A 23740-nucleotide genomic window follows, 5' to 3' on the forward strand; every position below is an offset into this window, starting at 1 on the left:
GACTAAGCCAGTATCTTTGTCTGATAAATCATTTTCTCAAACAATGCAAATATGGTAGATCAAATCTATCCAGACTTCAATAAAACATTTGAGAGGATGCCATGCGAGAAAATATTAATTAAGATGGAGAGATGTGAATGAATGTAAGAAATGAAAAGTAAGGACAATAGCGTGTGCTGAAAGGGAAACTCTAGATGGAAGGAGGTTACTAATGCAGTTCCATAGGGACTGATCTCAGAACTAATCTTAGTTAAAATTTTATTAGTGACCTTGGCACAAAACCCATGATTGTGCTAATGAAATTTGCTGATGACATAAGCCAAAGACCTGCTGTTACAACAGAAAAGGACAGGAATACTTTATGGAAAGAATTGGATGAGTCTGTGGATAGGAGAAAGAGAAATGACACACAATTTAATAGTAGAAATACAAAGTTGTGCACTTACCAGAAATTCCTATAAATTTTAGTAATGTGGGGTGAGGAGGAGGCTTCTGCAGATGGACAGAAGGATGTGGGCAAAGCTGTAAGGGCAGTTGTACTGGGTCAGACCCCACGTCCCGTAGTCCTCCTTTCTGACCGCAGCCACCAGAAGTCAAGGAAAGTGAGTCTGGCCGGTATTTCCTGGAGCAGTGGAAGCATTTTGTGACTCAGTGAGGCAGTGTCTTTGCACCTCTAATTGTGTTTTTGTCCTTTTTTCCCCCCTACCATTGATTTACCTCAGCTTATTTCCCACTCTTTTACTAGCAATGACAACTTCCTAGCATGAGTTTGAGGGACTATTAAACATTAGGTTCCAGGTGAAATTGTCAGACAAAAGATCAGCCTGGAGTCTTTTGTCAGGATGCTGATGGTACTTTGGACCTCTTCTAACTGCATGGGGATATGGGTAGACCAGTGTCACACGCTTTTAAAAAAGGTACGTGAAAAGGATAAGTGTCAGTCATACAGACTGGAAAATTACGTTGGGCAGATACTGCCTGTTCACTCCCTGGTCAGAGGGAGCAATGCCACCAAATGTTTGCCGTGTAGAACCCATCAGCATGCGTGTCCCTTACCGTGAAGGGCCACATCTGACTCCTCTGCATCACTTGAATGAATTACAAAGAGAGGGTCCCCCCCGGAGCATTTTGTCAATATGTTCATTGCTCCCCGCAGTAGTCAGATGGCGATGCTCGAAGAACTTGATAACTGATTTACTTTTCCCCCTAAACAATAAAAAGGCAGTAAAAAGAGAATAATTTCCACATCTTGCTTTTGCCTCTGTGTTTGTTTCCCCGCTTCAGCCACCCAGCAGGCCCGCGGGGTGGGCCCGGGGTCGGGGTCTGGGCCCGGGCAGCGCCGCCCACGCCGCGCAGCCCCCGGCCCGGTCTCTCCTTCTCCTGCCCTTCCTGGCAGGAAAACAAACCACCGGCGGGAAACGAAACCGAAAGGGCCGCCAAAAGGGGCTGCGCCTCCGACACCCGCCGGCATTTGCTTTCAAAGCTGCCCCCTGCACCTGTGTGAGGGGAGGGCGGAGCGGCGGCCCCAGCCCCCAGCGCACCACCCCGGGGCCGGCGACGGGAGCCCCGCTTCGTCTCCTCTGAGGAGCCCCGGCCGCCCCGAGCCCCCCAAACGCCGCCTCCGTTTGGGTCAGCGAGGCCCGGTACCGGCCCGGGCCTGAGGCGAGGGTGGCCGCAGCGCGACCCACCAGCCGCTCCCGCACTCCGCTGCCTCCCGGGGGCCGGAGCCGCCCGCCGTGCCCAGGCCGGCGGCCTCGCCCCTCCTCCGGCCGCCCGCCCGCCCGCAGGTGAGGCCGGCCCCGGGGCGGTGCCGCCGCGGCCCGCCCGCCTCGTCTCGGCCGGGAGAAGCACCTGTGGTGCCTGCGAGCCTCCGCCGCCAGGTACGTCAGGCCGCCCCGGGGACTGCGGGGAGGGGGGCCCGCTCCGCCCCGGCCTCCTCATCCTCGGGGCCCCGCGGCGGCTTCCCCCGGGGCGGCAGCGGTGCCCTCCCGGTGAGGGACGGTAAGGGCAGCTGGGGCTTCCCGGCGGGGAGGAGGCGGGTGACAAACTCGCTACCGGGAGGGGTTTGGGGAGTGCAGCGGGGAAGCGCCGGGCGGGACCCCCGGGGGCCCTTCGGAGATGCCTATAGATCTATACATATATAGGTGTGTCAAACCAAGCACTCTTTGTTCTCCTCGTTATAACAGCCTGTTGCGCTGCCCTTTGGATGAAAGGTGCCCTGTCTAAAGGCGAAGCAACTATTTCTGGGATCCCCACATCGCCCCCCGTGTAGCAGGCTTGCCCCGCTGAGGGTGCCCGGGCAGGCAGGCTTTTGGCCTGTCCTTTCTGCGGGATGCTTTAATTTTTATCGTTTCCCACAATAATATGATCCAAAGGTCATAACATGAGACAGGTTTATAGTGTAACAGGTATGGCATGAGGCTGTTATTTTACACCGGTGCTCATGCCTCAGTCTGAGACTGAGTCTTGTGGTTGTTTGCACAAGGATATGACTCAACTGAATAGGATTCTGTACGTGAAGCGTGTGTGAAATTGTTTGCTGGGATTGATGGTAGGTAGGTGAATTTGTGCTCTTGTGGCCACCCCCACCGGTTTCGTGGGAGAACATCATAGGACAAAAAGTTTCTGTGCGTGAGTCCTGTTGCAGAATTGGAGCTTAAATCAATATAAAAACCTCGCAAGAAACATAGAAAATGGGGTGAAGATTGCAGTAAGCATTATGTGATTGAGACTCAACGCTATAACTATAATCTAAGAAATATCTCTTAAAGAACATCTCTAGCTATATATTGTTATGTTGTGCTTTTAGGGTTTTCTTTTATCTTTGTTACCAGTCCTTTGAAAATAAATTCTTCATTGCCCCCATTATAATAGAGAGATATATATTGCACTAACAATATGTATCACTTTTCAGCACTCTTGCTGTGTGTGTTGCATCACATTTTTGGCATGTAGTTAAAATCTGTATCGGTGCATGCATGTTGTATGTGAAACTTTCATTCTGACCTTTCCAGATGTCTTGAGTAATGACCTTGTTATTTTGCGGGAAGTTTTCCAGGCAGAAGGTGGCACAAGGTTTAGTTAAGGCCGGTTTAACTTCTGGGGGGGCTGTGGTAGGCTGGGAGTACAGGCTGGAACCGGTTTCTCTCGTTTGCTGCCATTAGCATTCCTGCAATTCCACGCATCCAGCCCCCCTTCCAAACACACATTCGTAGAAGTCCACCAAAAGGCTGAAGCCCTTTATGGCAGCCAAAAGAGGTTAAGCCTCTCTTCCCACCCCTGCACGGCAAGCTTAGCTCACCTGAAACCTAAGGGGAAGGCCCATTCCCGATTAGATGCCTTTTCACTTCCCGCAAAGGTAACTAAGTGCACAGCCAGGAGTTTCCTGTCCTTGAATGCTGTATGTTGCACTGATGACCTTGCTGGGTTTTTGGCGCTTCCCCCCTCCCCCCCACATATACACACTTTAACACAGATGAGCTGGTGGCCTGTTACTTGGTCCCAGAGCGGAATGATCACTGAACTGGCTTTCACTTCCACAAGTCCAACTTAGGTGGCTGGATGCAGGACCAAAGCTTCTCATGGAGCAGTAGTCAGGATCATTGAAGGCAGCAGCCTTGCTTCCAACACCAAAGTCTCTTTCCAAGGACGAGTGACCTCAGCTTTTGGGAGGTGTTTTGGTATCTAGGTGCGAGTTTTGCCACTGACGTATTACAGACCTTTGGTGTGCTGCCTTAGAGGCTAAAATGGTATGCTTTTAACCTAGCAGTTTGCTGAGAGGTCTCTGAATAGATCTAAGTCAGGCAGTAATGTTTCTGTAACCAAAGAAAGTCTTTTTTTTTGAAGTTGTTTTTACATGAGTCACTTATTCCAGTGCCTTCAGACAAAAATATGCAGTAATGCTAGGTGGAAGTAACTTTAATAAGTGAAATGAAACAAGAGTTCCCTGTGTGGCTTTCTTCATTGTTAGAGCAGGAATTCAAAAAGTAAATAAACACAGGGAGATGTAAACTGTATTTTTAAAGTTCTTCTGGATTGAATAAATGTTTAATAATAGTACTGCTGGTGAAGTGTGTAAACAGTACTTGTTGTACTCCCCTGTGAACTCTTAAGCTTCTTTTTAAGAATATGGATACAGCCATGAAGTCATTGTGTGAGCCAGCCGAGTGAGTATTCTACATGCCTATGTGGATATTGGTCTTCATTGGTTTTAAATTTAAGAGGTTGGGGTTTTTTTCAGATAAATTGTTCAGAGTCAAAACAGTCCTTGGTGTAAAGGGTTTGTGCATAGTATAGCTGTAAGTGTTTATGCTGTGATTGGTTTAATCTTGAAATTCAGATACAACAGAACAGTCATTGGTTAATAGATGTTGTTATTGAAACTGTGATTCCCATTTTTAAAATTACAAATGTTTCAATTTTTTTCTAATGAGACCTAACAGAATGTTATAACTCTACAATAAGGATTGTCACCTTGCAGACCATATAAACCACAATCCATGACATTACTGTGGCTGGGGATGTAGGATGCAGCCCTGAGAAGTGGAAGTTAGGGGATCTATGGAGACTGCTGCTTGGGAATGGGTGAAGCAGCCAAGGTCTCCTCGGAGTGACTCCCTACCCAGCAGCAGTATGAGCTGCTCTTGCTGCTCACCATGGCCACAGCTGGGGTTTCAGATTTCTTGTCAGCCTCCACACCATCATAACTTACTGGCAGGCAAATGATACAGTCTGTGGGAATCACATTGACCTGCTTGTGAGTTAAGCGAGGCTGGAGTCACACAGGTTGACCTCCTTTGCTTTTGAAGAAAAAAAGAGATGACATTTTTATCTGGCAGCTTTCCTGCACAACCCCCACTTCATTGCCCCAGCTGAACTGCAGAAAAGCAGCTATTTCATGTCCAGCAATGAAGAGGTTTGGTTAAGATTTATATTATATATTAAAAAAGCACATAATTTTTCATGAAAAAAACAGGCTATGTGGACAATATAGAAATCTTAACAACAAAAAATACAGAAAATGAATTTGGAAAATATAAAATCATACTGGTTTTAACTGATATTTTTCCCAAAATAACCCTTTATAATATGTGGGTAAAAGTACTGGTGAAGGGAAAGTTTGAGTCAGCAATATCTAAGACTGAGAAGGAATGAAAGTGCAAAGTAATTGTGAAAGTATTGCCAAAATACCTTTATTTTAGCAACACTGCTGGATATTACTATAATAAGGCATGTATACTGTTCAAGTCTGACAGCTTAAAAACTGACAGCTCAGCTGGTGCCTTTTCAAGGAGATAATTATCAAAAAAGCTTTCTTTGCATCAAATGAGAGACTGGCAGTTAGTATTACCAGTATACTAAAGAGTGGCTTAGTTGAAACATCAAATTTTCCCAGACCCTAACTATAATAAAGCTCTTTTGTTACAAAATACAAGGCATTTTTTAAAGATAACTAAATATAATAATTGACTTATAATATCTGGTTTAAGAAACAGGAACATCTAAGGGAAGAAAAAATAAAGAAGAAATTATTATTTCTACTGGAAGTCTTACTTTGTTCATACTTACTGAATCTTTCATTCTTTATTACTGAACTCACTTTATATGATATTGATGCCGTTCATATTCTTTAAGAGTTTTTTCTCCTCCTCCTGCTCGCTTTTCCGGAAGCATAATCTTTGATCTATGATGACAATAATTTTCATGGTGTATGCAGACAGTGAGAGCAGGTGGGGAATAAGTAGCATGAGCTGACAAACAAGAAATAACAATCCTCTAATCATGAAAATACGGGATACAATGGGTCAAACTATGCATTTGTAGGAAATTTTGGGTCCTGTGAGTCAGCAGGTGTCTCTGAGAATCAAGGACTACGTGTCCAATGCCAGGCACTTGGCTCTGAATTCCACCTTTTATTTGGGTTTTTCTGTAGACTGATGGCTATACTTTGGTTTTCTTTTATTTTCAAGCCAATTGTTTGTCAGGCTAGTCTCCATATTCTTAATTCTATGAAGAGCAAGGCATCTTTTCCTCTTTCTGGTTTTGGGGAAAACTGAATATATATAGGTATTCCTTTAAGCTCTCTTTTCATGCTTTTAAACTATTCCACAAGCAACGATTATATTTCTGTTTTCACTATTCAGGGAGTGTGGCAGATGCAGTCAAGGGGAGCAAGCTAGGATCAGATCTCCTGAGGGAACTTACCTGTTACTTACCTGTTGTCTCTTGACAAACTCACAGGTAGTCTTCAAACCATCTAAGATAAAAGTTTTGTTTAATGACTTACAAAGTATCTCACTGGAAGTTGTTGGCAAAGGCTTCCAGATCATCCATGTTAGCTCTGAGACCATCCCTTCTCCCCTTCCCTGCATGCAAGCCTTGCCATTTACAGTGGCACCATTTCTTTTCAGTTACATGGAAATCAAAAATACTGTTCTGAGCCTGTAATTAAAAATGTCTTTGCACACATGCACAGGGACCTAAAAATCACATTGCTGAGGCAAACTCATTCCTGCCATTCCTGAATGTTTGCATGCTAGGCTTAGGAAGTGCATTGATATTCTTGTAAAAAACTCTGTGGTTTTGTATACATAAATAAACTTGTAATTTTAAAAGGCATGGTAATTCTGTTGAAGGATATCATATTGACACCGGTATAGGTCACGATCAAGGCTGAACCTCAAGATTGGCTGTATGGACTTCTGCACCTGGATATGATGGAATAACTGAGCAATTGTAGGTTGCTATTTCTGAGGCCAAGCAGTGTAAGACGATGTAACAGCTGATGTGCTGATAGGAAAAAAAAATAGTGAGACAGAACAATTTTGGGTTTCATTTCAAGCTACGTTAGTGGGCACGGATTTTCTGCTTGTTATCCCCAGTTGGACTCATTCAACTTCTCTCCCATCTCATCTCTTCTCTCTTATCTTGTTCAAATCCCATTTCTTTCACTTAGCCTTCTCAGTAACCCTTCCTGAAATCCCATCTTATTCACATGGTTCTTTGGAGATTGGAAAATTTCAGCCCACAAATAAAGTTGTGAAGAACTGAAAATAGGGTCTTAGACTTGGACGTTTCAGGTGATACTAACTAGGCTACGATACCAATCCTGTCCATAGTAAAGAAAATCCCCAGCACTGTAACTTCATTGCCTTTCAGCAATGTCTGCCTTAAGGGCTTTTTCTTTGATTCGTTCATTCTGAAGATATCTTCTATTTTTTTTTACATTAGTATATTCTGGGAGCATTTCTTTTAACTGTACATTCTTAGCAAAGACTATAGCTGAAATTGTGTGCTGTGCAGTGCTTGTATTTCACTAGGTTCTTCTAACTTTGAAATTAAGCCTGCTGAAGACTTTGGGCTTCATCTTCTATATGGCATGTCAGCACCCCCAGACACATGGTGTGAATTTTGGGGTTGTCCAATGCAGGGACAGGAGCTGGACTCTGATCCTTGCTGGTCCCTTCCAACTCAGGACATGCTATGATTCTATGGCTCCCACAACCATCAGGGAATATGCTATCTTTGGCATGATGCTGCAGGGTTGTGGTGATAGAGCTGAACATCAGAGCTTCAGGAAGAACATTCGCCAGGAATTAGTTTTTCTGTGACATACAGTGATGTTCTCTGACATAGTGGCCTATGGTGACAGCGTAGCGCAATGAAGATATGTAACAAGTTACAACATATACCAAGTTTCTGCAGATAGACACTTTAAAACAAAACAAAAAAATTTAAACCTTAAACTCCTTACGGTGTTCTCAGGCATTTGTGTGTCCTCATAGGGGCCCTCAGTGGGGATTTTGCTGGCCATCACAGGCTTACACTGATGAGCATGGGAAACTTGGCCTAGGTACAAAAAGGGATGCACAGGAAAGAGTTACAAGGTTGCTAACAAGGAAATAGGGCTACTTTTTTTTCCCCCTAGTCTCTGGTGAAGAATCTCTGTAAATACTGACATCATCTTAATATTCTCCTGATATCGTATAACCTACACTACTCCTGTTTTGTCTGATATTGCTCTCTCAAACCTGTGTTGTTATGCATGCACACATGCATGTCTACTAAAAATTTTCCACTGAGTTGCCTAGCAGCGCCTACCCATGAGCTTTACCTTTCTGATTCTCTCCCCTGTCCCACCGGTGAGGGATTGAGTGAGTGGCTGTGTGGGGCTGAGTTGCTGGCTAAACCACAACAAGAAGTTAAAATGCTGAAGAGCCACCTCTGTGTGAACATTAAAGCAAACCTACTCCATGTCATTTGTTAGACCACTGAATATAAGATCTATAAATACATGAAAATGTATGCACTCAGAAACCAGTGTATTGGCTGCTATATCCTGAAATACTTCATGGTATCTTGTGTCGCATAACTAAGAACTAAAGAATATTCAGAACCTAAAGCTAATAAGTAAATTTTTATTTTTAAGAAGGCATTGAATTATTAGGGAAGAATGTATAACCTGCCATACAAGAAATTGGAAAGACTAAGGTGTTTCTAGTCACAGACTTTCCACATCCATCTTTACTATTATAATTCAGTATTTTAATCTCCTATGTGAGGCAGAAAAAAGCACAGAAGTTATTTTGTTTGCTCTATACAGTAATCTTTCATGTGTTTACACATACAAAATATGTAAATGAATGAAAATAATGAAAAAATTCAAGAGCTTTATGAGCTTCTTTCCCTCTAAATCACACTCTCCCTTCTATTCTGGTAAATGTTACTAACAAAAGCCTGTAGTGTCATGGGAACTTCCATTTTTGGAAGCTGTCCCAAGCTTGACAAGCCACTTGCTTGAAGCTTGAGTTTGAGGCTGAAATTCAGAAGTTTGGCATGTTCCTTACAAAGCTGGCTTTTAAAAAAGCCTATGCACTAAGGGCTGATCTCTGTAGCTTCAGAGAATACTGACACTCCTAGGAGCTCATTGGTATCTAACTTCAATAAGTGGTAGCACAGAAACCATGGTAGCTTTAGCTTTAAATCTGTTTGATGTAACTGCGCTCTTTTGCATGGATATAACACTTATTGTCACCTATTGGATGAAACAGGAATGAAAAGGTCACTTTTCTAAAAAATATTCCACTGGTTTAGGTTTACAGGGTTTGCACCCTGTGTTTTAGAAGTTGAGAACTGGCAGCTTCAACCTACTTGTTGAGTGTTAGCTGAGATTGTGTTAGCAGTGGGATGCTAGGGAGTCCCCTGCTGAAGCTGGGCACTGTGGGAGTGACTAACCACAGAAGGTGGGTAATTCTTGAATTCCTCAGAAGAGAGTTTTTAGAATAAGCAGTGATCCTGTGCTGGCAAGGAAAATCCCTGACAACATAGGAGGGAGACCCTATCCCGATTATCAGTTGAGGCCAGTGTGAGTTACAGTGGTGATTTCCTTGGGCACAGAATCTCTGTAGGCAAGAATGCCATTAAACCTGGAGGCGAGTTTTCATATTAAACTCAGAAGCCAGAAATAACCAGTGCCTGAAGGCTTAGTGTCATCTTCCCTGCTCCAGTATGTCCGCTGAGTCTTGTTTATTTAGCAGTGTTTTTTTTTATCTTGCCTAATGGTAGGAAAATTGTTTTGCAACAGTATTTGGGTAGCAGAGTAAGTTGTGGTTATGTTTGCAGCTTTGTTTGTCTCTGCATCTGGGCTTATTAAACATGCTGTTTTGCTTGAAAGATAAAGCAGACCTGACAAACTCAGTTGTAACCTTATCTTTGCAGTCAGAAGCCTACGAGTCAGGATAAAAGATATGTTATTAAGACTTGCAAAGGAAAATACTGCAGGAAAAATGAAAAGAAAAAAATTTGTGCTTGATTCAACAGCTGCCTTTGCAAGTAGAGCTTTGTTGTGGTTTAACCCCAATTGGCAACCAAGCACCACACAGCTGCTCTCTCACTGCACCCTCCACCCCACCCCAGGTGGGATGGGAAAGAGTATTGGGGGAAAAGAAAAAAAAGAAGTAAAACCTGTGTATAAAGATAGTTTAATAGGACAGCAGAGGAAGAGAAAATAATAATAATGGTAAAAGAATATACAAAACAGGTGATGCACAATGCAGTTGCTCACCATCTGCTGACTGATGGTCAGCCTGTCCCCAAGCAGTGATCGCTGCCCCCCAGTCAACTCCCCCCAGCTTATATACTGAGCATGGTGTCGTATGGTAGGGGATAACCCTTTGGCTAGTTGGGGTCAACTCTTCTGGCTGTGCCCCCTCCCAGCTTCTTGTGCACCTGGCAGAGCATGGGAAGCTGAAAAGTCCTTGACTGGCATAAGCACTACTTAGGAACAACTAAAACATCAGTGTGTTATCAACATTATTCTCATCCTAAATCAAAAACACAGCACTACTAGGAACATTAACTCCATCCCAGCCAAAACCAGAACAGCTTGTAGAGCTGTATATTGGTGTTATACAAATGCAAGTGATATTTTAGGTCTTTTTTATGAGTCTTAAGTTTTGTTCTGGCTGTGGTGGCCTCATTGATTGTTTACTGTAACCTGGTGACATCCCATGTATAAATATGAAATTATTTGCTGCAGTTAAAATAGAACGACACTGATATGAACCTGAAAGCTAGTAATTTTTAAGTAATTAATTGTAATTAGCTTTACATATTGCCTTTCTTGTTTCCTTTGACAACCTGGTAACTTTTCTCTTTATTTTTTTTAATCACTTAAAAAAGGTTTCTCTCCCTTCTGCAAAAGACCCATGCAAAGAAACCGGTTGTTTACCGAAGAGTCTGTGAAGATATTAAAGTGTAGAATGGTACCAACTAGGAACCATTAAAATTACCAACTAAAAGAAAGAAACTGTAAATGAGGGGAAGTCTTACCCTTAATTTCTTGTAGTTACCTTTGCTCTTAATTGTACCAACAGTAGGTAGAAGTTTTTGGATAGAAATGTAATTTTAAGTATAAGATGCCTCTGAATGTTTAAAATAGCCTCTTGTTCCAGCCATAAACCTAGTAGGGTCCGATTATTATAAATTCACCTTTCAGTTTCTTTTTTATTTCCTCTCACTTTCTGTCCCAGCAGACAGGAAGTGGGAATGAATTGGCTCTCCAGCCAAATGATCCTTATCTGCCTTTGGGATAACTTATTGAGGATTTTAAAGTCAGATGATGAGAAAAATTTACAGTAATGTTTAAGAAGCCTCATGAAAGCCTACAGAAGACTGACTAAATCTATGAAAAAAGAAAGAGGGGAATCATTAGAAGTCATATACCAAAGACTGGGTGGAAAAGCAGTAGTACCTTACTCCCAAATGACACTTTTCAACAGAAGCTCATAAAGAGCTCTGCTGCGATACCATTAATGACACTGAATAGTACACTTCTCAAGGAGTCCCGTTTATTTTCACCAAGTGTCTACCAGGTGGGGGCAGGACGGGGTACAAGTAGAAGGTTTTGGTTCTAGCAGCTGTAGTTGAAGGGAGTGGAACCAAATTTCATTGCAATCCTGCTACCTGTGAAAGTACTTTGAAGCAAAATATATTTCAACATGAGCTAAGAGTGACAAAATCTGATTAGTTGAAGAGTGGCAGAACTGCTTCCTGATTAATCAAGCAGCTAACACTTCTTTGAGGCATTGATTCATGAAAACCTTGAACACATAATTCACTTTAGCTGGACTTCTGTGGATCATATATGTGAGCTGGTGCTTTACGGCTGTCCCAAATGCTTTCTTCAATCTGGGCTTAATAGGGCTGTATATCCCTTTTACACTGAGGCATGGCAATTGACTTACAGGTGTTTTTTCTTAATATATAAATAGAAGTGAAGAAAAGGATAAAAATCCATGTTTGGAAGGAGGCAGAATATGCTGTCAAGTGCTTTGTTGCATTGATGGGATTCTCAAAGTTTATGCTTGAACATGTTGCTGTTCCTGAAAACTAATATGGTAAATCTGGTAAGCAGTGTGCAAGGCTGTGTTTTTGGTTTGGTTTGGGCTTTGCTGTTTTGGTTTTTTTGTGTGTGGGTGCTGTATAATTTTAATTGACATTCTGAGAGAATGGAAGGCTTCTTCATCCTAGCCCTGAATTCTTTCCAGGATTTGGCATCTAAGCTGCCCCTGAAAAAACAACAGCAGCAGCAACCAAAAAAAAAGCTGGCATAGTAATACTCATTCCAACTGTTTCATATGGCATTTATTGATTATGGCCAACAGCTAAGACAAGGACAGGATATATATTAATCAGTCTAAAGAAATAATGTTTTTCTTGCCAACCATGTTGGTAAAGCAAGTGTGTTACGTGGCATTTCTCATGAGGTAAGCTGTGTGTCCACATCCTTGGAAAGGGTATAAATGTTCAAGAAAAACTAGGGATTTATTTAAAAGGTTAAATTTTAAATTGTGGCAGTTAGAGGAGAAGAGCCTCACCTGACAACCTTATTTACTTCTGATCATTGCATGGATGAGCAGTTTGTGTGCTCTTCCCCTCTGCTACATGGCCTTGCTGTTTTCCACAGCTGACTTAGAGTAGCCTTGTCCCCTTGCCTTTTTCTCAAACTCTGCACTCTTATGTTTGTTTACTGCTTATTAAATATTTATTAAACATATCAAAGGGAATGTTGTTGGAAGGTGCATAATGTGATAAGTTGCTGGCTGCACAAGCTTCTCTTTGAGGTCACCTGAAGGGCTTGAGTGCCTGAAAACCTACCAGTTGATTTTTTTAACCCTGCTGCATTCTTTTGACTTCATAAAAACCATAGTGTTTCCCCTCTATGCCTTGCTTAAACTCAGACCTTCATGTTGTTTCTGTTGTAGTAGTACTTTCGCCTCTAACAATGCTTTAGACTGTAACAACACTAAGGACAACCTCAACATGTAAATAAAACAAAATTTTTGCGTTTTCTGTTTTTGTGATGTTCTGACAGAGGACAATAGTGAATAACAATGTGGTCTTCTTAGATGTTAGCAGAGATTTAAGTAAGTGTGTATGCAACTGATGCTTTCATACGTTTAGATTTGTATAGCGATGAGTATATGTATGTTTGAAAGTTCAAAAAAATCTGGATACCAGTGTTGTTCAGTACCTCTGAAGAGGCTTCTGGTTGTCTTTCATGGAGATTAATGAGCTAATATGCATCATTCCTGCAATATGTTACCAGTGTTAGATTTCTTACATGGGAAATAGGATTTATTATTTTCCAGATGTTAGAAATTTTGATTCTTTCCTAGGGTGATAATTTGTGCCTGTTTGGGGGTGCAGTTAAAGATGGAAAGGTAATAAATGAGGTGCAATGGCAGCAAGCAGTTTTACATGACAGTAGGGAATTGGCAAGATTTCTTCTGAGGTTGACTTTTGTTAAAGTATGGAAAAGGTCTGATAGCAGAATCCAGTTAATAATGGTAAGTCATCGTTTCTGCCACCATGCTGCTACTACCACTTCATTTCTTTTTCTGCAGTCTGTTACCTGAGAACTGCTCTGTAATGCGCATTAATGTAGACAAATACCTTTGGATACGGGGATGATGTCTTCAGGGTCGAAGCCTTTATAATGGGGCAATGGTTCCACTATCATTATTACCAAATATACATGCAAGCAGATCAGCCAGCAATAAAAATTTGAACCAGATCATGCCGTGATGCACAATCCCATTTCTGTCAATTTAGTCAAAGTACATCAAGGCAGCAAAAAAGCATAAATCCTTGTTTATGTCAGCTTCAGGTGGACAGGAGATACTAGATGCCACATAAATCTTTCTGATAAAAAAGCTAACCTGCCAAAATTGTTTGAACAAATTTGAATTCGTAGAGTTCACTTACGCTGTGTCATTTCTTTCTTTCATGTGACCTCAATTTTTCTGATCCAATACAGGGACCTTGAAAGTCACATTTAATAGGTTATTAAACCGTGACGCAAGACACTTCTCAGGCAGTTTTTAGCTCATCTATTTGGAGTTAGTCTTCTGTGTGCCACACCAGGTAAGAGAATGACACCTCTAAAAGACATGGGCACAGAGAACACAAAGGAAAATGGAAGGAAGGCTGTTAGCCATATTTAAAACTTTAAGCCTAACTTTAGGATGGGGTCACTTTTTTTCCTAGCCTTCACAATTTAACATGGAAAGATCTGCCTTTTCTTCCCTTTTTCTCCTCTATTTTTCTTCCTCTAGTTTCCATTACTCCATAGTTTTGGCTGACAAATGTATTCTTTTATTCTGCAGTTTTGCACATAAAAGAATTTTGTTCTCTTCCACAAACATTATCTATCACAAAATTTTGCTGACAAAAGCCAGTAAAATAAAGCATGTGTGAGTTGTTAGTGAGTGTTAGTCTTGGTGGCAACATCAGTGGCCTGGTTTCAGCTGGGATAGAGTTAATTTTCTTCCTAGTAGCTTCTATAGTGCTGTGGTTTGGATTTAGTGTGAGAACAATGTTGATAACACACTGATGTTTCAGTTGTTGCTAAGCAGTGCTTACACTAGTCAAGGACTTTTCAACTTCCCATGCTCTGCCAGGAGCACGAGAAGCCAGGAGGGGAGGTGGCACAGCCAGGAGGGCTGATCCACCCTGGCCAAAAGATGTTCCATACCATATGATGCCATGGTCAGTATATAAGCTGGGGGCATTTGACAGGGGGGCAGCGATCGCTGCTTGGGGATGGGCTGGCGTCAGCTGGCGGGTGGTGAGTGGTTGCATCACTTGTTTTTGCCTGGGTTTTGTTTCTCTCTCTCTCATTTTCCTTTTCATTAATTATTATTATTCAATTATTAAACTGTTCTTATCTCAACCCATGAGTTTTCTTACTTTTGTGCTTCAGATTATCTCCCCCATCCCACCGGGGTGGGGAGGGTAAGCAAGCAGCTGTGTGGGGCTTGGTTGGCAACTGGGGCTAAACCACGACAATGAGCAAGGAACATTTTAACATTGTCTTTACAATTCTAACATCAAGAAAGCAGTTGAAGCTCTTGAAATGTAAAACTGTGTTTCAATTTTTGTTCAGTTGTAACTCCAAAGCACCTATAGGAATCTAGTGTGAGGTGTGCTTTTAAGAATCAAGATTCTGGTGATGGGATGTGCTGATGTGAATAGGAGGAAAATCTGAGGTGGACTGAACATGGAAGTAAGTTGTGTTCGATGTTAGATTTGAACTGGCTATTGTTGCTGCTTGATTATATTGATAGAATTGAATATGTGAACTGTTTTGGGCCCTACTAAGTCCCTTGGCATGAGCAGATCAATGACTGAGTTCTCATCTGAAATGCTAGACTGCTTTTGCAGCTTCCTTGACATCATGCATTGAACTCTTCTAGTAAAACACTACCAGGCTTCACAGTACTAAATTTCCTGCCTTGCACAGCAAGTTATTATAAGTTACAACTGGCTGGGGGGAAAACATTTAATCTTAATACTTGTGAATTAATGGGGAAGCAATTGTTTTGGGCAAACCAACAACTAACTGGGTCTTCAGTGCACTGATTAAGAAACAGTCCAGTGCAAATGGAGAAGCAGTGGAACAATAGGTGCCATTATTGTCAGTTTACTTGATTTTTTTTCAATAAGATTTATAGCTAAATATGGGCTATATATCTTCAGCATATAAAATAGCTTTTGGAACTTGCCTCCTCTGCTTTACAGTACTATTTCATTTTGGTGCAGCTTGGATGTGGTAGGGGTGACGGTAAGCCTGGGTGTCACTGCATCTTGACAAGAACTGGAAATGTTGGCCTGTGTTACATAAATGTAAGAAGAATATTAATTCATTTTAAAAGCCCTAATTTATTCCAGCCAGAGGAATCCCGGGTGAATAATTATGCAATTAAAAACCCCTTTTTATCATAACACACAACCCTTTGTCCAGTAACTTGTCAGATTAATTTAATTAAAAAACACAGTCTTAAAAATATACTTGTCTGCAATTGAAAGTGTGTAATCCCTTGAGATGGAAGTGCTAGTTAAACATGAGTTCAGCCCAACATAATTCTGCCACATTAGTGTGTATTACAGTATATTAATTTAGAAAGCAAGTTCCATAGATGACTGATCATTAATGTTTATTATGATTACATTTAGTAATCTTTGTTTAGTCAATAAACATTTACGTTGAACCAAAAAATGGTGGTGTAGTGTGTCATATTGCAGCCACTTATCCATGTTCAGATAATTTTGTCCTAACGATACAGCAAGCTTACATGGCTTTCTGTTAATTAGTTATACATTAGGCACTTTTTTTTTCCATGTGCTTGCACCGTGCCGGATGAATGAGTGGATGTGATAAGAAAATAGCTGCACTGTTTCAGACAACAAAAGAGTATTTCCAAAACCTCTTTGCTAGTACTAGGTAGAAATAATCCCTTTACTTTAGTGCTCTCAGAACTGGGAATGGCTGATGTGTACAGATATTTATACACAGTAGGGAAACAATTTTTATTTTACTCTTACAAGCCTAATTCTTCCCATAACAGATTTTGACTCCTTCCAGCAGAGAGGGTGTGGTAGGGTGGGAGGAAGAGACTGTGCTTACACATTTCTTGGTTAATGAAATGACAGTGCATCACTAGTTTCCCAGTAGAGGAGGAAAACAAGTGATGGACAGTCTGTAGGTTCAAAGGATAACCTGCTCTATTCACCTACCTGCTTCAGTCCTGCAACAGAGCTGATCACAAGCATTATAGAGGCAGGCAGGTTGCAATATACTTTGAGATTGGACATAGCCTGTAATTGTGGGAAAATGTTTTATTAGGTGAGTGAGGTCTGCATGGCAGCCTGCATTCTAGATTTGGCTCTCAGAGGAAAGACAGGCGCAGAGAGAGTTGGATTTATGCATCCCACGGGTTATTCGTGGCCCAGGACAGCCTGTAAAGGATGTCCCAAACCACAGCACAGCCCCAGCCACAGGAAGGGTGCTGCACTAGGCAGTAACCCTGTACTTTTGTATCTTTCCCACTCCAGCATCTTTACTATTTTAGGTAATTATCTTCTAAATTTTCTTATATACAAACATGGGCATATGTGTAAAAAAACCCTAATGAATACATTGTTCTCCCCGAAGGCTCTCTCTGAGAGGAAAAATAATTCTGTCCAACAAAACCTAAACTTCTTATTTCAGGAGTGTGCTACACTACATAGTGTTTACCATCCTTCCTGCTGAGAATTCACTTTCTTGCACAATGTAGCAAATGTTGCTTTATCTATTTTATATACAGTGGATGTTTTCTTTAAATTAATGCAGTGCTGGTTAAAAAATGCCCAGTTGATGGCACCAGAAACTGAAGCCTGATTTATCATCAGAACAAGTAGCATGTAGGCACCTCCTCTCCCTTCAACATTAATAAATTTTTGTTGTAAACAAGGTTTGAACCAACAGGGGTTAAGAGGACGCTTCAAAATTACATTTATCATCTTTGATAAAAATGCTTATCTGTTCTGTTAAGGTACTGGTTTCTCCTATCTTTGCTGCTATACATCAATGTGGTGAGCTCAGAGTTTGCTTTGCATTCACACTGAATTCACGCTGGTAACTCAGTGATTACAATTGTTTGTGTACCAGGTTATTGAGCCATCAAGCTTCACCAAACACTGTATCACAAATGAAAACTGTTGCTTAGAAAATTACAGTTCAGGTTGCCAGTATAATTATAAGTACTAAGGGAATACAAACAAATACATTTCCTCATTCAGCCCGGTTTCATCATTAACAGTTTAAGCAGAAAAAGTATAGTGGGATGAATTCATAAGCCTTAATAATTTAGGGGGTTGTACAAGTAAGAGAAGATCTGTCTGCGAATTTCACACAGAATTCCATTCTAACAAATATCAGAGTAGCAGTAAGAATTGTAGTGGACTAAAGAAACACCTTCTCTACAGTTACGGACTTTTCATCCCCTTTCTTCCTGGAGGGTCTGCAACCTTGGAGGTTCATTTATTCATGTGCCGTCTGAGAGCTCAAAATCTGATTGTGCCAGGAGTGGGAGAGATGAGAAGAAAGAGAACTTGGAAATCAGCAAAGCAGAGGATTGTGTTAACCAGCATATTTGGTGGTGCTTGCAGGTGAAAAATTATGCACAGAGGAACTAAGCCACAGTGAAGGAACTAGGGAGAAGATGGAAAACGTAAGAGCCATGGTGGAAGGGAAAACAAAGAGGTGAACAAAGGGGAAGGCCAGCAGAAAGAAGGAGAAAGTAAGAACTCGTTGGATGGGAAGACAGAAAAACAAAGTGAGAGGAGTTAAATCAAGGGAGGAATAAAGAGCCACGTGAATGAGCCTGGAGAGATATGAATAAAAACACAGTCATGGAGGGAACAGCAGGTAGCAGGTCACTGGCTCCACCTCCTTCTTCACGTTGCCAGTAGGCACCAGGATTACCAGAGGGTTGGCATTTGATTGAACAGAAAACAGGATTATCCCATCCCATCTAGAAGTGGAAGTGTTAAAAGATTGCAAACACAAAAAACCAAGAGAGAGTTGCCAGCAAAAATTGGCATCAAAACCAGAGTCCCTAGACCTAAGAGCAGTAACTCCTGGGAGTAAGGAAGTAGGGTTTAGGGTGTGGGCTCTTTAGGGAGGTCATGCACTGTGGGGATGAGGACCACAGAAGTGCCAACTACCCATAGCACGCTGTCCACAGTAATTGCTCTGCCAAGCTGAGACACCAGACAGGATTTCTGCATGGCACTAGGCTATGCTGGGTGGTGCTGCCATGTAGAGTTATTTTTTTGTGGCCCAGATTTACAATGCAAACGTGGTCCAAGTGGCCCAGGCGCTGGAGGAGAAAAGCAACATTTCCTTGTGGCTTCAAAACTTGAAAGAAACAAAGCAATTCAGGTGTTTGGGGGGGTTGGGTAATTAAAGAGTAGTGCTCTAATATTTATCCAGGAGTAAATACTGAAGAACCTGCTGCATGAACTTGGGCTTCTTTCCAAGTTTAGGACAATATATACCATCACCAAGTAAACGCTGTTCTATTTTCCAAGCACTGAATGGATGAGCTGAGTAGAAAATTGCTTTCAGAGAAATCAGTGCTGTTTGATCAGTGTGTAACTTGGTATGATAGAGCACAGAGGCTCCTGACAAGGAGACTGTCGTCTTTTCTTTCTGATTTTCAAGGCTGTGTCTCAATCCATCGCAGGAATTGACCTTTGTGTGTGCTCCTTCTCTGATCATTATATGAAAAGAAGCTGAAAATCCCCCAAACTAATGTGATATAGAAGGGACAAAGTCTTTGGTTGGATTCATTTTAGGGCCATATGCATTTAATTTTTATTTTTACTCTTCCATTTTAACATAATATTTTTCATCTTAGCCTTAGAAACAGATAAGTTCTTACATTATTTCTGGGACAGAGAAGTGATACTATAGCACAGTGTTATTTTGTGTGGAGATGGGTAGTTTTAACTTTGCATCTATATAAATTGATTTCCATATCACTTAACACACAAAAACATCACGCTACAATTTAAATTCTTCACTGTTTTTGTTAATTCTGAAAGAACAGAGGTGTCAAATTAACATGTAAGGACCCAAAACACGTTAAAATTTATGCACAAGTTTAATGCTGAATAGTTGCAGGAATATGTCTAATATTTTGCTTTAAATTGTAGCGTGATGTTTTTGTGTGTTAAGTGATATGGAAATCAATTTATATAGATGCAATTAGAAATAGTGATTATGCATTTAAAGTTGATTGAAATATCCATACATAGTTGAATAGCCTTTTGTAAACTTGATTGAACTTTTCACAGTAGTAATTTTCTAATGGTAACTATTAATTTACCAACCAGTATATCATCATAATTTGAGTTATTTTTTCCTTTGAAAATGAATTTTTCGTGGTAGACTTGGTTAAAATGTTTTGATATTGCAGAGAAATATGGCCAGTTCTAAGAATTTGTATATATTTTTCTTTACCAAAATCAATGGAACTTATTACAGTAGTAAAATTAATCTGGGACTAGAGCCAAATGGAAAATTTAATAAAATCAAAGCTGTTAAAATTTTCCTGAATTTTGGGGTTCAGTAACATTTTTCGTCAATATTGATGTGTGGAAGCAACACTAGAATATTTACTTTTCCAGGTTTCACAGTATTTTCATTTTGAAAAGGGTATTGTGTTTCTGTGCAAAACTGGAGATGTAGCTGTGCAGCTTTGTTTGCTGCATGCAAAGCCTCGTTATGCAGCTGGCGTCCTTACAGAGTACGGGAGTCCAGGCTGTAGGGTGAATCCATACGGGTGCTCAGTGTGGAAGGAGAAGTCATTGCAGAAAACAGGAGACCCCCTTAATTTTAAAAACAGTTTCATCCATATTTTTTTTTTTTTCCTTACATGCTTCCTATTTCTCATCTGGTCAGCATGGTAGGTGCAGTTGGGTGTTTACGTTGCACATCTGCACACCTCTGTCACAGAGTATAGGCCTGGCTTTAGGGCCTTATATGTTCTCTGAAAGATGCAAGCTGCCGTCAGATATACAGAGAGTGGGGCTGTGGGTTACAGGCTCCCTCTTTCTTCATCCCTTGGTGTTGGGTGAAGGTACAGCAGCAAGCAGGGCTGTACCACATCTCCTCCCTACCTGCAGCCTCTCTCAGTGTACAGTGGTGGCAGTGTGTTGCCCACTGTCATGGTGCTAGGAAGGGAAATGAGGCACCACTCTCGCAGGAGAAATACTATACCAAATGCCCCCAAAAGTTTGGGGAAATCTGGGTCCTATGTGTAAACCTCTGCTACTTGTTTGGATACGTCTATAGTATAAACAGCTTCCTGACACAAAGAAAGAAGAGAAGTGGGAGAAAGAGGAAAGAGGGTAGCTGGGAAATGTTAGTATGGCAGCTATAGATTTAAAATAAAAAAAGGCCCAAAAAAACCCCCAAAATAAAACCAAACCCCCTACCTGCTGCCAAGTGAAATCTAAGAGTTTTTATGGCCTGATAATTTGTAGAAACTCTAAAGAATGGATTTTCCATATTTTCACCTGCAATGCAGGTCTTAACTCCAATGTTAACAAGTACTGGTATTTTAAAATGAGTGAGTACGTACTCCATACCCTCAGGTTGCGTACCTCCACAGCATTTTGCACAAAATCAGGAACAGCAGCTGGGAGAACAAGAGGAGTTGGCCGGGTGTTGGTGCTGCAGCAGCAGAGGCAGCCAGGAGTTTTCGGGGACTGGGAGCTCATGGGAGGAAAAGGCCGATCTGCGAAGAGGCAGTGAGCAGTGAAAGAAAACTGTCATCAGCTGTACTGCTTGTGTTACTTGCTTGGGCATACAGCTGCTCTGCTGCTGAACCAGAGTTTTCTTTTAAAAAGCTAATTCATGTGTTGTATATGTGGAAGTACAGTAATTCTCTTGATGTTGTTTATTCTGTCACAAAAATGGGTTTAGGTTGTGACAGACCCTCTGAGTAGCAAGGCAGGTGTTTGACATCAGCTAAACTAGAATCAAATCAGTCCTTAAATAAAGGAGGCCCAAAGCACCACAGCCCGGTATACTCTTGTGGCAGTCACTCCTCTTGGCATCTACTTACTATGCATGGTCTAGCTGATTTTTCACCAATGAATTGCTGACAAAGAATAGTACGTCAATAAAGAATATCATAGAATAGTATGGGTTGGAAGGGACCTTTAAAAGTCACCTAGTCCAACCCCCCTGCAGTGAGCAGGGACATCTTCAACTAGATCGGGTTGCTCAGAGCCTCATCCAACCTGATCTTGAATGTTCCTAGGGATGGGGCATCTACCACCTCTCTGGGCAACCTGTGCCAGTGTTTCACCACCCTCATAGTAGAAAAACTTCTTCCTTATATCCAGTCTAAATCTACCCTCTTTTAGTTTAAAACCATTACCCCTTGTCCTGTTGATACAGGCCCTACTAAAATGTCTGTTGCCATCTGTCTTAAAAGCGCCCTTTAACATGAAAATAAATGAATAAATTATGTCAAATACCTGAAAAAACTGCTAATGAGGAACGTCGACTTTGGTTTTGGTAGATGTTGTGTAGGAAATACACTGAGGAAAAAGACTATTTAGTGCAGACAAACTATGGGAAGAAAAGGAAGTTGCTTTGAATACACTTTTCACAAGTACATTATGCACTCAGCTCATAAGTTGCTGTGTTTATAAATTCCGTGGCAAAGTTACTGCTGTACATAAATAATATTATTCATCTTCTGAAACCACTTTATCTAGTTTTGTAGATTATACCCCTTAGCAAATGCTGGATGTACACAAAATTCTCGTCCTCTCAAAATGTAAATTGCAGACTGATGTTACATGGTGAGCTGTGTCACACCTTTTAAAAGTAACAGAATATCAGTGGAAGAAAAAAAAAGAGAAACCACACTACTTAAATTTGAAAAAGAACATATCTGACAGCTGAGTGAACAAAAAGAATCGGCATCAAAGGCATCTGCGCCTTGACAAATGTTGGAAGGAATCCCTCGCCTTTGTTTGGACTATCCGTATATGCGAGTTCATTATCAAGCAGTTCTCTGTGTGTGACTGCCTTCATTGTTGATAAAGTAATGCTCTTTTAGGGATGTCAGTAAGTAATAACCTTGCATGTGGAGGGATATAGGATGTGCTATATTGTAAAGTATTTCCAAATTTCTATTATTAATGAAAGGCTTGTAGTTTGGCTCTTTTTGGGCTTTTTTTACTGCCTTTTTGGTGGGGTGAGGTGGGGGAAGGCACTAAATCTGACGGTTTACTAGCAGTGGTGATACGTGGCATGGAATGCTATTAAGAAGATTATGTTATCTCCTAGGAACAGAGAATGCTGTGGTCAACGGGAAATCAATTTCCGAGGGTACTACAGTAAATTTGTCTTGTAACTGGAAACTTTCTAATTGCTGCCCCAAGGGAACAGTAAGCTGAAAACCAGGCAGATGGTTTCCTCCCCATTTCCCTTCTTTGATTCCATCTAAATTATTTCTAGCTTCCTAGTAACTTTGTGCGTTAAGCATTTGCAAATGTTTTAATGCTGTCATAGTTGCTCTCACTTGTACAGAAACTTTGGTGTTCAAAAGCCAGATGTTTTTTGCAGATTTTGAGATATTTAGATCTGTCCTCTTTAGATTGAGCCACTACTTCTAACTATAGCATTAGCAATTAGTATGAAGGAGAAACTGGTTTTTATTCAATGCTATGCAGCAGAAGGCTTGTCTATTATTTTTTTTCAAGTGGGGGCTCAAGGAGATGGCTTTTTTTTTCCCTTTTCCATCAATTCATTGAGACATGAATTACTCACGTAATCTGAAAAGCATTCTAGTGGCAAAGATATAGCCTAGTTTTTATGACTTAGGATTTTATTTATGATTTACAGTTAAAATTCAATAGGATGGAAAGGCCTGGTGTAAGTAGGTACTTTAGAAGGGAGGTAGGGCCCCATTTCTTTACAAGAGCTTTGGGGAAATATTTGGCTGGAATGACGTCTGTGAAGAACAGATACATTGAACCTTGGCTTTCTTGTTCTGAAAGTTTGGCTGAATGCAGGTGGTAGTCTATGAAAGCTAAATTGAAAAACGTAACAGAAAAATAAGTCACAAAGAGCTTATTGTGGTCAAGTTCCAGCTTCAGCAAAGAACAGAAAGGCCTGCTTGAAATACTGGGTGGAATTGGAGGCTAAGAGGTGTGAATAAAAGTGTGAGCTGTAGGTTGAATTTGGAGCCCTTTGAAAACTTCTCAGTATCATTACATTCCTACGAAATGTAAACATATTGTTTAGCAAAAAATGTTGGGAGGAAATTGTTCAGCTAAGACAGAAAAGGCCAGCTTTCCTTTTTTTTGCAACTACGCTTTGCTTCAA

At 41.1% G+C, this 23740-nt stretch overlaps 1 protein-coding gene across 3 annotated transcripts in view; it reads left to right on the forward strand.

Moving 5' to 3' along the window:
- The first annotated feature begins 1424 nt into the window (after nt 1–1424).
- Nucleotides 1425–23740, forward strand: part of ARHGAP8 (Rho GTPase activating protein 8) — a 90667-nt gene continuing 68351 nt past the window's right edge. For 2 of the 3 annotated variants that reach the window (XM_064461141.1, XM_064461160.1), the window contains exon 1: nt 1425–1880. The gene's annotated coding sequence lies outside the window, so the exon portion shown is untranslated. Of the gene's footprint in view, nt 1881–18048; nt 18126–23740 lie in introns of those variants that run through there. The other variant, XM_064461150.1, reaches the window with a different exon arrangement.

The sequence above is a fragment of the Phalacrocorax carbo genome, chromosome 1 (assembly GCF_963921805.1).
Source record: "Phalacrocorax carbo chromosome 1, bPhaCar2.1, whole genome shotgun sequence".
NCBI classification, from domain to species: domain Eukaryota; kingdom Metazoa; phylum Chordata; class Aves; order Suliformes; family Phalacrocoracidae; genus Phalacrocorax; species Phalacrocorax carbo.